The following is a 17104-nucleotide window of genomic DNA, read 5'->3' on the forward strand; positions in this document are numbered from 1 at the left end:
CATTAGAGTTAATAATCATCAGTTACAACAGAAAAACAAACAAACCCTGCAGTATTTAAAAAGTATTTTCCAGAAAACTTCAATGTAAAGTAAACTTTCACCAACTCTCGGTGACTGAGGTTTACCCTCTTCCTTCACCAATTTATGTCTGGTTTAAGAATCTTCTTGCTAGCTAGTTTGTATTGTTGTTTTTAATTGGTTTTGATTTCTCTCTCTGGTTGTTTAAATCTACTGAAAAGTGCTGCCACAGAAAGTCATTTGGGCACTTATTCATAGTGTCAAACTCTTTTCACAACACTCATAGAGCTACTTCATTTTTAAAAAGATTTAGGACAAAGTTCTGAAAATTAGTAAGACACTATTAAGTGACTACTATTATTCATCTACCTATTAAATAAATATTATGGTTTCAAATATATATTACGGTAAATATACTCCCCCAAATACCTATTCCCAAAATTATCTCCCAACCACATATTTCTGGTGCACTTAATGTCAGATACAACTATCTGTTGATAAATAGAACCAATTCACATTTTCAAAGTTCTTCATATGCTAGGAGAATCTGGCTTTTTACCAATAAACCTTAAGGAATATGACAGTAAACAATAAGTAGTTATAGGAATAGTTTTTAACAAATACCACTATAATTTCTTACACATAAACTTATCTGAAGACTCCCAAATTTTATGTTTCTAGCCCAAATCTCTTGCTTAAATTCCATTTTGAATACTGAATGAATTGCCTACTTAATATCACCAGTTATATGTTTAAAAGATATTTCAAGATTAACATGGTCAAAAAACACAAAAACCAAAAAACAAGTTCCTGATTGCCCAGCTCAGTCTAAACTTGCTACTTCACCACTCTGCCCCAACTCAGTCAACAACAATTCCATACTTCCAATTGTCTGGGCCAAAAATCTTGGGAGTCATTCTTGAATTCTCTTTTATACCTCATATCCAATTCATCAGCAATCCTGCCCACAGAGAATTTGAAACACATCCAAAATCTGACCTATACTCACCTTTTCCTTTTGCCACCCTGATCCCAGCCACTATCACCTCTCATCTGGATTATTGCAATAATTTCCAATATGGTCTCTTTGCTTACATCTTGGTTCCATCCCAAGAGTTTATTCCACACAGAGAAAATAAATAAAAAAAGAAAATTATCACTTTAAGGAAGAAAAAACAGAAACTATTATCAATTAGAGTAAAAAAAGCATTTTCAAAGATTCAAGACCCAGTCATGATAAAAACTCTTCACAAACCAGAAACAGGGAACTAACCTGATAGACACCTACAAAAAACATACAGCTAACATATACTTGTTGGTGAGAGACTGAATGCTTTTTCCCTAGATCAGACACAAGACAAGCTTGTTTGCTTTTACCATTTCTATTAAACACAACACAAAAAGTGCTAGTGAGAGCACAGAGACAAAAGAAAATAAAGGGCACACAGTTCAGAAAGGAAGAATCACAACTGTCTGTATTTCCAGGCACATTAAGAAACCCCCAAAACTGTTTTAAAACAAAACAAAACAAAACAAAAAACTTCTTATAACTGATAAGTTAATTTAGCAAGGTCTCAAGATATAACATTCACCCATGGAAATCAATAATACTGATTTAGTTAACATACTGATATAGGTTAAAAATGAATAATTAGAATTTAGAATTATAAAAAATAATCATTATAATCTCTTTAAAATCTGGGTATAAATCTGACAAAATGTGTATAGGACTTGTATGCTAGAAACTTTTCATGCTAATGGAAGAAATCAAAGACCTAACTAAATGAAGAGGCATACCATGTTCATGAACTGATTCAAAATAAAAATGTCAATGACCCCTGAAGCTGAGCTATAGATTCAATGCAATTCTTATAAAAATACCAGCAGTACATTTTTATAGATTCTGAATTTTACATGGGAAGGAACTAGAATATACAAAAAAATCTGAAAAGGAATAAAGTCAGAGGAATGTCACTACGATTTTATGACTTACTATATAGTTATTAAGATCATGTGGTATTAGTGGAAGGACAAATATGAAGAGTCATGAAAAGAAGAGAAAATCCAGAAATAGAACCTCATACTTACAGCCATCTGACTTCTGCCAAAAGTACAAAAACAGTTCAATGGACGAAGGATAGTTTTCTCAAGAAATTAATGTTGGAACAACTGGTCATCCCCAGGCAAACAAAACAAACCCTCACTTCAACCTAAACTTCATACTAAATCAAAGTAGGTCACATCTATAAAAGTTAAGATATAAAGCTCCAAGGGAACTTTTAAAACAGAATAATCTTCTGGGGCCTAAAGTTAGTTGAAGACTTCTGAGAGTTGACAAGACAGGTACAATCCATAAAAGATAAAATGCATAAACTGACCTTCATCAAAATTAAAAGAAAACTTTGCCCTCCAAAAGGTTCTATTTATAAGATAAAATGAGAAGCTAAACACCAGGAGAAAATATTTGAAAATCATTTAGTCAACAAAGGACTTGGAACCAGAATGTGTAAAGAACTCTCAAGAAAACAATCCGGTTTCTCAAGAAAACAACCAGGCATGGTGGCACATCTCTATTCCCAACAACTTGGAAAGCTGAGGGAAAATGATTACAAGTTCAAGGACAGCCTGGGTAACTTAGGGAGATCCTGTTTCAGAATAAAATATAAAAAGGCCTGGAAATGTAGCTCAGTGGTAGAGCACACTAGGATTCAATCACCAGTATTGGGGGGGAGGGGAGGATGAGCAAAAGACTTAAGCGGACACTGCACTATACAGGAAATATGGTGGACAGCAAAAAAGCACATGAAAATATGTTCAATCAATAGTCATGGCACAGGGCTGGGGAGATATCTCAGTTGGTAGAGTGCTTGCCTTGTAAGCACAAGGCCCTGGGTTGGATCCCCAGCACCAAAAAAAAATAGTCATGGCACAAATTAACGATACAATGAGATGTCACCTTTTTAGACTGGCTGAAACTTTAAAAAAAAAAAATACTGAAAATACCAATGGTATTTGCACAGGATGCTGCACAGAAACTATATCTCATACACTGCTAGTGGGGATATAAAACAGTAACAATTATGCTAGAAAGTCTGTTAGTTTCTTATAAAGTTGAACATATATTTATCACACAGTCTAACAACTGCATTCCTGGGGATTATGCTATAGAGATGATAATTTTTCACACACAACACAAAAAAAGTCAGAAATAGTTCATAGCAGTTTTATTTTTACAGCCCCAAACTGGAGACCTCTGAAGTCCTTCAAATTAGTGAAAGGTTAAATAAATTATGGTATATTCATACAATAGTATACTTCTTGGCATTAACAAGCAACAAACTACTGGTACATGTAACAATTTGGACGGACTTTAAGAGCATTACACTGTATGATTCCATTTATGTAGCACTGAAAGTGACAAGATTATAGGGATAGAGAACAGAAGGTGCTTGCCAGGGGTTGAGATTTGCTAGAAAGGTGAGACTATAAGGCAGAAAGACAACACAAACTAAAAACCCTATTACAAAAGCTTACTCACTTGGATCTCATCTACCCTTCTCCCTCTCCTTCACTCCGTTCCAACTGTACCAGTCTTTGAGCTCTTGGAAGGATGACGGCAAGAAGGCTTTCATCGAAAGGCCTCTGCATTTGCTCCTTCTATGTGGAAAGCTCTTGTTTTTATCACTTCAGGTACCTGCTCAACTGTAACCTAATCAGAAAGCCTTCCTTGTCTCCCTCCAAATAAAGTTACCTTTTCTTTCTATCTCTTTCTACCTCCACAGGAACCTTAAAATCAACAAACAAAACTAACAGCTTATCTTCCTCACCTGTTACTCCCCTGGTCTGTTCTCTCTCAGTGAATGTCACCACCATGTACCTAGGAACTCAAGCCAGGGTATGTATGACCCTTATCTTTACTTCACACTTGGTATTCCCTTCTCAAGCCCATCTGCTCATCTCCTTAATTACCCTATTATCACAGCCTTAATTCTGATCTTTATCAACTCTCAAACAAATGTTTATAAGGCCTAACTCTCCCTCCCAAGTGTAGCTCTTTTCTTAAGTATTCTCTCTGCTGTTTTTCTAGAATGTGAAGAACTTGCCTTCCATCATTAATAGAAATGGAGTCAAATTTTCTTTAAGGAGTACTCTATCTTCATGCTCTGTCTTCTCATTTTCCATCTCACTTCCTATTAACCCACCACTGGAGCCTAACACACTGTGGAACTACTCACAATTACTAAATACAGATGGACATTCCTTCCATCTGTATTTACAGATGGACATTCCTTCCATCTGTATTTCCATACTGTTTTTCTCTGTCCAAAATGCCCTCTTTACCCCAAACCTGTCTTTTCCTTGTCTGCCACACACTCAGAGTAATGTCATTTTTTTCCTATGAAGATTTCCCTGTTGTATCCTTTCATCACTCACTGAATCAGAAACTCCCTCCTGTGGATTCCTCAAGAATTTTGTTTAACCCTGTCACAACATTTGTCACAGTATATCATAGTCACTTACACACGTCTCCAAGGACAAGAACTATAGATTATTAATCTCTACATCCCCTTTGCATAGAAAGGACCTGGCACACAGCAGGAACTCAAAACTACCGAGTTAAGATTTAATAATAAAGAATACAGAGATGAAACACCACAGAAAAATGAGCAAGTCAAGATTTCTTGGGTGAGCAGCTATTCCGCATAGGTGTGCCATACAAGGCATATGAAACTTTTAGGAGTTATAGTCCCATGTGATATATTCTATAAAACTTGAAGTACTGATCAGTATCTTGACTTTGGCTAAGATCACCAGATAAATTTTCCTATGAACCAGTTATCTTCCCCTAAAGAGTACTTCTCGTTCCACTTGTAGAACTACAACAAAGGCACTGGACAGTCATCCAGAAAAATCTCATGGAGAGAATGAGGATGTCTCCCTGAGGCCAACCAATCACTTCAGCGAGAAAAATCTCAAAGAGCAAACAAGTCCAATCAATAAGCGTCAGTGCATATTTATATGTAAAAAAGCAGAATCACCATATGTGGCAGACAGAATTTTCTTTTGAAATCCCCTTTCCACTTGTTTATTTTTCCATTTCCTAGAAAATCATAAAAGTGGCAAACAGTACTTAATCAAGTACTATTTGCAGTGGTAAACGGAGCTACATGCTAGTCACAGAGTAAGGCTGCAACAGTTATTACCTCATGTAAATATACAGTACCTATATTTCCAGCACTTTTTGACACTGACATCTTAGATTTGTTCTTTGAGAACATTTTCTAATTCTAGCAACTACTTAACTGTGACACCTAGGAGTTAATGTTAAGTCTCATCATCTTAGATGAGGGATGCCTATAAACACTTAAGTTGAACAAATACACCACACTTAAGAAAACATTTGAAATAAATAATGTTTTTAGAGCTTTATTCTTTTGAGAAAAGTAGTAAATGAATGATTAGAATGTCTGAAAATATAAATAGATGATATACTAATCTCTAGATTGTGATTTCCAACCTATTTTAATACACCTGTGTCAATTTCATGGACCTATTTGCAGAATTGAAAACTTGGGACTTTAATGGGTTAAGTTCTAAAAAGCAGAAGTCTATGTTTATCAGGCCCCTGTCTTTTTAAAAAACAACTATACCAAGTTAATGTGACATTGGATGGATTGAGGAAAATGTGAAACAACAAAATCCCTTCCCCTCAAGAAAGCAACTATACCACAATTTGTGCTCAATGGATTAAAATGGAACATGTAATCTGTTCTAAATTCTTTTTAAAAGCAACAATCTTCTTGACTATATTGCTATCTTCTCTATAATTATTTTCTAAGGGTAACTTAACATTAAAAAAAGTCCATAATCTGGAAATAATAGTATTAAAAAAAAGACAAAACAGTCCAAAGAATGCCAAGTATAGAACATCCAGAATATGGAAACAAGTATAATACGATAGGCTTTATAGCATAAATTTAAAACTATTAATTTTTTATTTTATTTATTTTATTTTTTTGTGGTGCTGGGGATTTGAACTCAGGACCTTGTGCTTGTGAGACAAGCACTCTACCAACTGAGCTATCCCCCCAGCCCTAAAACTATTAATTTTTAAAGGGAGGGTTTTTTCCATTTAAATTTTTAGCAAATATTACTGACTTAGCTGCTTGGAAGTCAAATGTTGCACACTGCAAAATTGCAAAATCAGGACTTGGAATGTGGCTCAGTGATAAAGTGTTCACTAGGATGCACAAGGCCCTGGGATCAATTCCCTCCATCACACACAAAAGAGCAAACTTAATTTGCTGACCCAATCATTAATTGTATTAAGTGACCCATCTGAAAAGATTTACAAATATGCTATTTTTCAAAATAATGACATTTGATCAAAACAAACATAAAATGTACATATATATACTTTTGTGCATATATATATATATATATATATATATATATATATATATATACACACACACACACACACACACACACAAGTAATCCTTCACACTACATGGTGGACTTTTGATAGCAGAAAATCTATTTGGGTATAAAAACAAGCCCCCTCCCCAAACCAATATGTACCTCAAAATCCTTTCTGTAATAACTATATCATTTATCCAATGACTAACTGCTAGATCTCCATCATAATTTGTGTTTCTGGTTTGACTTTACAGACTGGACAAAAACTGCACACATTTAAGACTAAAGAGTATTTAATCACCTTTAGGACAAGAGATTTCAAATTTATATATACAACAGAATATTCTAAATATACTTAATAAAATGCAGTCCATTTTAAAACTGAGTAGGAACTATAGAGCAATTGGCTTTATCAGTAATAAGTTATTTGTACTACGATCATATTAGAAAGAGTTTTGAAGTTTAGTCCATAATTAATAGGCAAATGGTATTATTAATATAAATTATTATTTGTAAACAGCATTTAATACTAACTAGTACAGAAAAACACAACAAACACACCAGTTCACTCAATAAATTAAGACAAAATACTTTAGGAAAAATCAAAGCAAGGACAATTATAGTTAATCCAGTGATGAACACAGGGACATGAGAGCACTATTTCTCTTCAACATGTGAAATATAGACATAAAAAGAATGTTACTGAAATAACTGAAAAAGTAATTCACAATTATTTAAGCTACATATCTAATGTAACTAGAACAACTATTCATCCATCTTGTTTATTACTTCAAAGATTATTACTTTTCATAATTAAACTTTGCTGAATAAAAGGTGATCAAAATGAGGCTAATATAAGAAAGTTACAGGGAAGAAAAACTGCCTTAAAAAGCACAGTTCCAGTGGCAGAGCTCTTGCTAGCATATATGAGGCCTGGGTTCAATCCCCAGCACCACCCTCTGCCCCCAACCTCAGGACATCATGGAAAGTATTCTACATTTTGAGTACTATTTATTGATGGTTACTAAGTTCAGTTAGACACCATGCTAAGTAACATAATACAGAAAATGTAGTCAGAAGTACCATTCAAGGTAGCTATTACAGTTTCCACTTTTCTTGGATTTAAGAGTTTGAATAATATTTAAGACCATACAGCTATGGTTAGCAATAGAACTCATATTTGCACTCGGGCTACACTGTATGGACTGCCAACATAATAAAATTAAGATATTTAATTAAAGCGGCAGAGATTGACGATATGACAAGTTAACAAACAGAAAAATTCAAAAATCCAAAGTAATTATTTGCTTTGGTTCCTTTAGAGAATTAAAATCAGGTGAACTCCCTTCCAGTCCTGTTTCCCCAGTTCATATCGGAATGGCTGCTTTTGTTATTTCTCTGCCTCAAACTTGATTGATGTAAGGTCAAAGTTGTGTAAGGTTGAGTGGCTACCTTCAAGTTTTCATCTATATTATCAAATATTCTCTCATTGATGAGGATTGGAAAAATCATTCCACAAAATTGCCACTGATTAAAATAAGCAATATCTCTGGGCTGCCTGGGCTGACAAACTGACAGAAGCAAACTTAGGACAGGCTGAATTGTGTTGACACTAAATGGTATAAAGGTATTAAAGGTCAAAACAAAATTTCCTTAATGTAAATAAATCCCAGACTAACTTTAAGCTAAGACTCAAAATAACAGTAGTATTTAATGATTCTGATGAAATAAATCAGGGAATAAGAATTCACAAAAAAATACTTTCACACAACAATTTCTTTAGGGAATTTTCTTCTTTTTCTTGGTTCTTTTTTAGTTACACATTAGAATTCATTTTGACAGAATTATAAAAGCATGGAATATAATTTGTTCTAATTCAGTTCCTAGTACTTCCCCTTTCCCTTCCCTCCTCCCTTCCTGCTCCTTTCCTTCTACTCTACTGACCTTTCTATTTATTTATATATATATATTTTTAAGTTTGTGTCTTGTGGATATACAGGATGGTGAGATTTACTGTTGTATATTCATGTATATACATAGGAAAGTTAGATCAAATTCATTCCACTGTTCTTTCCTTAGCCCATCCTTCCTCCCTCCCCTTCAATTCCCTTTATCTACTCCACTTACCTTTCTTCTATTTTTTACCCCTCCCCCCTAATTTTGGATTAGCTTCTGCATATAAGAGAACGTAAGACCTCTGACTTTTTTGGGACTGACTTCTTTCACTTAGCATGATAATCTCCAATACCATTCATCTGTCTATCGGCAAATGCCATAAAGTCATTGTTCTTTATGGCCAAGTAGTACTCCACTGTGTATATATACCACATTTTCTTTATCCATACATCTGTTGAAAGGCACCTAGGATAGCTCCATAGCTTGGTTATTATGAATTTTGCTGCTATATTAATGGATTAATTATTTTTAAAACAATCCTATTAAAAATAGCATTCATGCATTTCCACATTTCTTTACTCTTGTTTCCCCTGCGCGCGCGCGCCTCCCTCTCTCTCTCTCTCTCTCTCTCTCTCTCTTTCTCTCTCTCTGCAGTACCCTTCCAACGCTACTTTATTATTTGGCTTCTGTGACTCCTACCAGGAGTACTGGTGTTAGCCCCATTTTTGTTTTTCTTCTTAGGTAAAACAAGAAAATGTCATTTTCTTTAACAAGGCAATCAGAATACTACAAATTCTTACTTTATTCTGCTCTCCTCTATTGTACCTGTTTGTGGGTAAATCAGACTTCCTTTCTGATGCCATTCAAACACCCTGTAGTAGTATTTCTTTTCTGTGGTAGATTATTGTTCAAAACAAGCAAACAAAAAACCCACAAGAGTATTAGAATCTTTAATTGTATGTCTTTCTCATTTGCAAGATAATAATGAGGCATATCAAATCTGAATATAAATCATCCTATACATGCTTTAGGAGGAATTTTTAATTCAAGAAATAATTTGTGTTAAACGGCTAAAGGTCTTAGGACCAGACAGAAGTCTCTAATCTTAGGAAAGCTGAAATCATTATTCATGAGGTAGAGGATAACTTGTAACAGAATAGGAAAAAGCTTACTGGTACTAAGATGCAAACATCTGAAGAACTGGTTCCTGTTAAAGTGGGTGTTGGGGCGGTGGTGGGATGTTTTCCCTTTTCTGTGGAAACACCAGTATTTCCCACATCACAGGAATGTAAGTAAATAACCGAGCCATTTAATTCATAAAGCCAGTGCAAATCTACAGTTTCACTGAAATTGCCTTAAAGGGACAAAATAAACTTGACCTTTAAGTTAGTTAAGAGCATATAATTATGCATGACTTCATTTTTCTATTCTGCTTTTAAAAACTGCTATATCCCTTTTTCACATTGATGTCAACATCATAGGAAGAGGTTAGTGAACACTAGTTTAGTTGCAAATAATTGATCTCTTCCTTTCAATTTCTAGGGTATTTTTTCAAAATAAAAAAGTTGTTATTCAAGAAAACTGCTATAATATCTTAGTCTGTACTTAAAAGGGAAGACTCAAAAATTTAAATCCACTGTACCCCTAACAGTTCAGCTTCCAGAGTTTACTAACAAATAGGGTTGTGATACACCAAAAAATTACCAAGAACCACTCAACACTGAACATACCAAGTTCCTAACTACAGGCTAAGCACTGACCAGATCATGGAGGGTCAAAATCTAGTCTATCCTTGAGAAGCTCAATTTAGTAATCTTCCAGTGCAAAAATGAAAATAGGTATGTGATTTGAATGGTTACTTTTCCATGAAAAAAAAAACAAAAAACAAAAAAAAAAACCTCATTCACAATTTGCATTATTTTCTTTTATCTTTGTAAATGTCTTCCTTAGTATTTGGTAAATTCTTTGAAATACCCTTCATACACAATAAAGGAGAAAAATGACAAAATTGAATGCTCACTGAACAGTATGTATAAGGCACTATACTAAATGTTTTATAAGAATTTACATGAATAGGAATTCTAATACAATACTTTGTTGTCTACTTGTCCAAACACAGATCCAGCTTGTCAACCTATATGACCAAAGAGGACACAATGTTCCTTCACCAAAAAGATGTTACTCCATATGTTACATTGACTAGATAACATGAACAAATTCTCCAGAAAGTACCAGGGACTACACGTTACAGCTGTGGTTTAATTAACCTTCTGCTATCAGGCAAGACAGCTTTAGTTAGCCAAATGAAACTTGTATTAGACTATGTCCACACAGAGCTGTGAGGGCTTCTTGAAGAATCACTGACTCTGGCCATGCCTTTTTTTTTTTTTTTTTTTTTTAATATAAAACTCCAGTTAGGTGGTAAGCAAAAAAGTTGCAATTTGTTGAGTTTCTGTTGCATATAATTTAAACATACAACTTAATCATTGCAACAACCATACAGACATTATATTCATTACAGATTAGAAAACAGGATCAGAGAAGCAAAGAAACTGTAATTGGCCACAAATTTAACAGCAAACTCAGTAAGTGGCAAAACCAGGATTCAAACCAGGGTAATAAATTCCAAAATTTTCTACTGAGCCACAAAGCAGCTTTCTGAAATAATAACAATAAGAAATTCCTATTAATTGAGACTGTATAACTCTGAAGCACAAATAATCTTGTTCCCAAGTTATGAAGTTTATTATCCAAAGAAAAAAATTTTATGTATTGGATAGTTTTTGCTTTTTGAAATCAAGAATAATACCCATTAAGTAGTTTTTAAAAGATCAAATAAGCAACATTCCCCAAACTCCTCCTGTTTTATTTTTCTCCACAGTACTTTTTTTCTTCCAGACACACTACACTTTAGTCATTTATTATGTCTTCTACCACTAAAAAGTAAACTATATGAGAACATTTTTGTCTGTTACTCAGTACCACATCTCCACCATCTCCAACAGTCCCTGGTCCATAGTAAGTACTTAGAAAACATTTGTAAAATGAATGAAAACTTGGCACACAGTAGAAATTCAAGAAAATTAATTCCTTCCTTTCAAAGATAACACCCCTTTGATACCAATTCTGAACTGGAATAGATAATTCTATATCTAATACAATCCCTATTAAACTTTTACCTTAAAAATGAATTACAGAAATCAAAAAGTCACATTCAGTGAAGGCTCATTTACCAAGCACCATCAGGAGACAAGGGGTCTATGTAAACTAACTGTTGAACAAACGCACATTAAAGTGACAAATCTTTTAAAACTTTTTCATAGAGATCTTTTATTGATATTAATATCCACAACGTTACTTTGCAACAATTCTGACTTGAATCTCCTCAAACATCAATTTGTCAGCTGGCATTTCTCACTGTGCTCACTCCTTCTCTAAGGATTAGGAAATGAGAAAGTAAGCATATTCTGTACAATAAGTCAATAAAAATCTCAGTGAAATGCATCACTTCAATGTAGGGGTTTTGTGACCATGATTCTGGGACAACCCCTGTCTCTCCCAAAAAAGAAAAAAATCCTGGAAGGCTGAGTGTAGGAAGAATACCATTTACTAATAAAAACGGTTGTTTTGAGGGATACTTAGAAAATAATGAAAAAGACAACCCTCCCCATTTATTCTTTAGTTATCAAGATCACAGTAAAGTTTAGTGATTAACTAAAGAGAACACAGGAAGTACAGTACCTGGCAACTGCCGGAGTACTTAGGAATTTTAGCATTCTGAGTAAGTGCTCTTGATTTTTATTTTTTTAGAATCAGAATCATTAGGAAAAAAATGGTAAAATATCTTAAGTATTCTGAAAATAAAAGCTGGAGGCAAATAAATATGAACATATATACATTTAAATTCCATAAAATTGTAATGTCTTCAAATTCTTATTATCTTAAAAGAGAGGGTCTTAAATAAGATGACATATATAGATTGCCAGAGCCTACTAAAAGACAGAACAAATCTCAGTGCAGTTCAGCACGATCATTTTCCTATGCTTGGCAGCCACCACTACCCACATCACATTCCCAGCTACATAAAACAGTTCATCTAATCCTCCACTAGCATCTTATCTCCTATCTTCTCCTTATTGTTTTGTCCTAATCTTCACACTAACCTCTATTTTCTCATAGTTCTTTAAAGAGTCTCAATCTTTGACCAAATAAAAATGGCATAAATGACACAAAGGAAAAATGGTACTACTGTTGTCTGGGTCATGGGAACCTGGCCAAGTAGAAATATAATGGAATTAAAATCTTTCTGAATTACAATTTATAAACTTTAGATGTTGTAAAGATTACTAGAAATCTTTTTAAAAGCATCTATAGAAGGCAAAATTTCTTGTGTAAAGTATGCTGATAATCATAAAAAAAATAAACTTATTGTCTTGATGTGTTTATATAACTTAAAAAATTGCAGTTTTAGAAAATTCAGACATTCCTCAAGGACTTTTCTGGCAATGTAACTCATAGAGTAAAAGAGCCTACATATTTTACTCATAGAGTAAAAGAGCCTATTTTTCAAAATGCAGTAGGTTCATTTCATTCTAAACAGTGGAGTGAGAAAAGAATTTTCCTTACAAAGAAAATTCAGAAGTTGAATAAAGTTTTATTTCTGGGAAGATACTCAAGAGACATCATGTTAAGACATTTACCTGAGTAGTGTGATACACACTAAAGCAGCAATATTCAATACAGACATAATTAGGCATCCAGTAGTGTCTACTCAGTTGGGCAGAGTTTACCTCAATTAGATGTGTAATAACTGTACACAGGTCTTACAATATCTTTAGCTGAAAGCAAATGCTTCTTTCCACTAAAGAAAGAACCAAACGTTAAGTGTTATTTCAATCAAATGGGATTGAATTAAGTTAAAATGTAGTTTTCAGGGAACATGTACCATATGAACCTCTGAGCATGTACACAATTTTTAATGCATTACAAAAGCACAGGTTCTACTATGAGAGTTCACTAAAGAGGGTTTGTATGGTGGCATTTAATCAGTGTCCTTTGGAAAATACTTTTAAACTCAGGAAAAGTTATTCCATGCACCCTAGGGGAAAATGAAATAACAGTATATCTAACTAACTTACTCAATTTTCAGTCTGATTCTTTAAGAATTAAAACTTAAGCCCCTTCTACTAGAAACTGTTTAGGCTTAAAGGGGGGAAACCCAAACAGAAGTTCTGAATCATTGGAATTTTTGTTCTATTTCCTGTTAACACACTGATAGTACCATCATTCAATATATTCATTGCATACACACTTTTTTTTAAGTTAAGGATCCATAAACTAACTGGGTTCTAATTTTTTCTATAGCTCATTTATCTGACACTTCTTCCCATGGTTTCTAATTAAAGTGCTCAAAGAATACAATAAAATGAAAAGCAAATCTTTTATTAGCAGCTACTATGTTTTCAAAATTTGAGGTTTCAAACTGTCAAGTTTTAAAATAAACTGTGATTTCACCATTGCAAAGAATCTAAAAGATACTTTTGAAAAGGTATCAATACTCTGCTACTACACCAAGAGTGTGATAAGCAGCAGTAGTGTAAAAACTGAAAGCAAAAACTATCCTTGCCCACCAAAATTCCCAGCCAAATTTGAAATTGCATAATGAGCAATACATTCTTTGAGTACAAGAAACTTTCTTTTATAATGTGAATCAACCTGACCCTAAAATCTGGCACTTTACAAAACAGACAAAATGGATGCAAAATTATATTGCCTCACTGTTGCCTTGAATACGACCTTAGTGCTCAACAACTTTCCAATGAATAAAGGCAGTGAACAGTCTCCACTTTGGAGACCTAAATTTCACCAACTACTGAGAAATCCCTGTGAAGCTGCAAATTCCCTCCACTCTCCTGGAAAACCCTCTTATCAGAAACATTTGAAGAATTTCTCCACAACAATTAAGCTGACTTGAATGGAAACCGAACATCTCAAATATACTATATATGGAATGAAACACGGCCAAACACATAAATACAAACTCACTCGGTCTGCTGACACTTGGGTACACAACTCTGCCCCAACAATCCCAAAGCATCAGCAACAGAAAGATCCACCTGCCACCTGTTTGGCCATGCCAAAAGACCCTCGTCGTCTCCGGATCTCAACCACAATCGCTGGGTCTCAGGCGGAAGGGACAGAAAACTCGTATTTTCCTGTGAAGTCTAAGGGGCCACATATTCATAGCGGGGCTTGCTCCCCACTTTAAAGGCTGCAGAAAATCGAAGTCGTGCAGGGAACGGGGTTCTCCCCCGACCTCCGCACAACTCCCTCTCGCTCCCGGCACCCCCGGGAAGTCATCTTCCTGCAGACCTCGGCGCCCCAGGAGCTGTGCCGCCCCCACCTCCAGCCACACACGCCTGGGGGCGGGTCGGGGCAGGGGCCTCCCCACCCCGGCTCTCCGGGCGCGAGGCTCCCACGAGCCCCCTCCCCCTCCACACCGACGCCCCGGGGCCCAGGCCCGGCCCGATGCTCCCCACCCCCACCCGGGCTGGAGGACTTGGGGGGCCTCCCTCTCCGCCTCGCCACTGGGGGAAGGACAGGGGCGGAGGGAGGAAGAGGGCGAGGAAGGAGCGGACGCCCCGCAGGGGCCTTCCCCGCGAGTCCGCGGAGCCGCTTCCCGACGACGGGGAGGCGCGGGGCGCCGAGGGGAGAGCCGCGCCGGGGATCCCGCCGAGGCCCGGCTGCGCTGTCCGCTTACCCTTCGCCGCCGCCGCTTCCCCCTCCTCCTCCTCGGCCGCCGCCGCCGCCGCCGCCTCTCCCACTAGGGCAGCCGTCTCTACCGTCGCCGCCGCCGCCTCCGCCACCACGGCCGCCGCCAGCGCCGCCGCCGCCTCCGATTCCACCCGGCAGGGGGGACACCTCAGCCCTCCCTCCCTCCCCGCTCAGCCCCCTCCGATCGGCCGCCGCCGCCAACTCCCTCCGGCCGCCGCCGCCGCCGCCGCTCGTGGCTGAGGGGGAGGGGAGGGGGTCGGGCTGGGTCGCCCCGCCGGCGGCTGCTGCAGATCAAAAGCGATGGCTGGGCGGCGTCGCCGCGGCCCGCTGCTCCGCTCCCGTCGCTCGCCCTCCCTGCCTCCCTCTGCCCCCACCCCCTCGCGCTCGCCTGCCCTCCCCCCACCCCCCCAGCTCTCGCTCGCTCTCGCCGCGGCTCCGCCAGCCCAGTCCAAATCAAAATACTGTCACACAATATGGCGGCGCGGAGGCCGGCAAACACCGCGAGATCTGCGGGCGCTGCTGAGGCGGCGGCTGTGACGAGGCCTCCCCCAGCCGGGCGGCGAGGGAGCGGCGGCGGCGGCGGCTCGGGGATGCTCTTTCCCCGCCCCGCACCCCGCCCCCGACACTCACCCTCCGCACACTCGTCTGGGGAGCGCAGAGGGCGAAGGCTGCTCGGCGGCGCGGGCTGGCGCGGGCCGCCGCGGGGCCGTGCGCGGGGGGCGCTGGGGCCGCCGGCCGGGGCGGGGGCAGCGGTCTCCCTGCGCTCATGGGGGCTGAGCGCCCTTGGGGTTGGAGGGAGAAGGAAGCCCGAGCTCCCGGGCCGGTCGCCCGTCGCGGGGGTCTCGCCGGGTCCGGAAGCGGGCGGCGGGACCCGCGGGCGGCCGGCGGCGCCGCTTGGGGGTCCTGGGGGCGGCCGCGGGGAGCAGGTGGGCCCGGGGAGGCGGGCGCGGGGCGGGCGCGGAGCGGGCGCGGACACACCCCCTCGGAGCCCGGCCGCGCGGAGGCCGCCGGCTCACCGGAGTGACCCGTGCGGGAGACCGAGGCGCCCCCCGGGTGTGCGGAGACGTCCTGGAAGCCTCGGGACTCGGAGCTGGAGACTCGAAGCGGCGTCGCGTCGGGCTCGGACTTCTTGCCGTTGGGGTGGGGGCGGGGGAGCGCTGCGAGGGATTTGTTGTTTCGATTTTATTTTAATTGCACGTTCCTAGAAGTCCTAGAAGCAGAGCCAACGACACATTAGCTTTCAGGGGAGACGGGGAGACTTCAAGTTTCTATCTTCTTAAAGAAATATTTGTTTAATTTCATCCCCCGCAGAAAAAAATTAACATACGTTTCTCACAATATAAAATATTTAATAATTCTAGCATTTTCATGGTATCCAAAACACTACGACGTTTTTCTATCCCTGTCCAAAATGTCCATATCGCTGCCAGTTTCTTCTCTGAAACAATTCTTACTCCCGAGAAGAATCCCTAAGGACCATTTTTACTCTATCGCAAGGGTAAGCTCTATAGCTACAGTGGGAGGTGTTTTTTGTTGTTGTTGTTGTTGTTGTTGGGTTTTTTTTTTTGTTTTTTGTTTTTAAAAGCATCTTTTAAGAAGTATAGCCTTCCATACAGTTAGGTATTTTCCCCACTTCCTTGTCCCTTTCTCATCCTTAGAATTACCTGAAATACTGAGATATAGCACTGAATTGAAACCTTTCATAGTTGCCTAACCTGTGCAAGGCCATGGATTCCATCTCCAGCTCTGCCAGGGAAACAAACAACGACCAAAATGTACCACTTCAAGAACAAAACTTCAAAAGGCTTTAACACTGCAAAAGCCAAAAGTGCTTATGATTTACGATATCGGAATTTATGAGCTTTCTTTCCAATGGAGATATTATTAAGAAATATAAAAGTAAACCGGTGCACTGGCCCACGGTGGCCCACGCCTGTAATTCCAGTGGCTGAGAGGCCGAGGCAGGAGGATCACAAGTTCAAAGCCAGCCTCAGCA

General features: G+C 38.8%; 1 protein-coding gene across 4 annotated transcripts in view; it reads right to left on the minus strand.

Moving 5' to 3' along the window:
* Positions 1–15471, minus strand: part of Tab2 (TGF-beta activated kinase 1 (MAP3K7) binding protein 2) — a 73519-nt gene extending 58048 nt beyond the window's left edge. For all 4 annotated transcript variants that reach the window (XM_047558507.1, XM_047558509.1, XM_047558508.1 and 1 more), the window contains exon 1: positions 15095–15471. The gene's annotated coding sequence lies outside the window, so the exon portion shown is untranslated. The remainder of the gene's footprint in view (positions 1–15094) is intronic.
* Between the last annotated feature and the right edge of the window lie 1633 nt (positions 15472–17104).

The sequence above is a fragment of the Sciurus carolinensis genome, chromosome 7, assembly GCF_902686445.1.
Source record: "Sciurus carolinensis chromosome 7, mSciCar1.2, whole genome shotgun sequence".
NCBI classification, from domain to species: domain Eukaryota; kingdom Metazoa; phylum Chordata; class Mammalia; order Rodentia; family Sciuridae; genus Sciurus; species Sciurus carolinensis.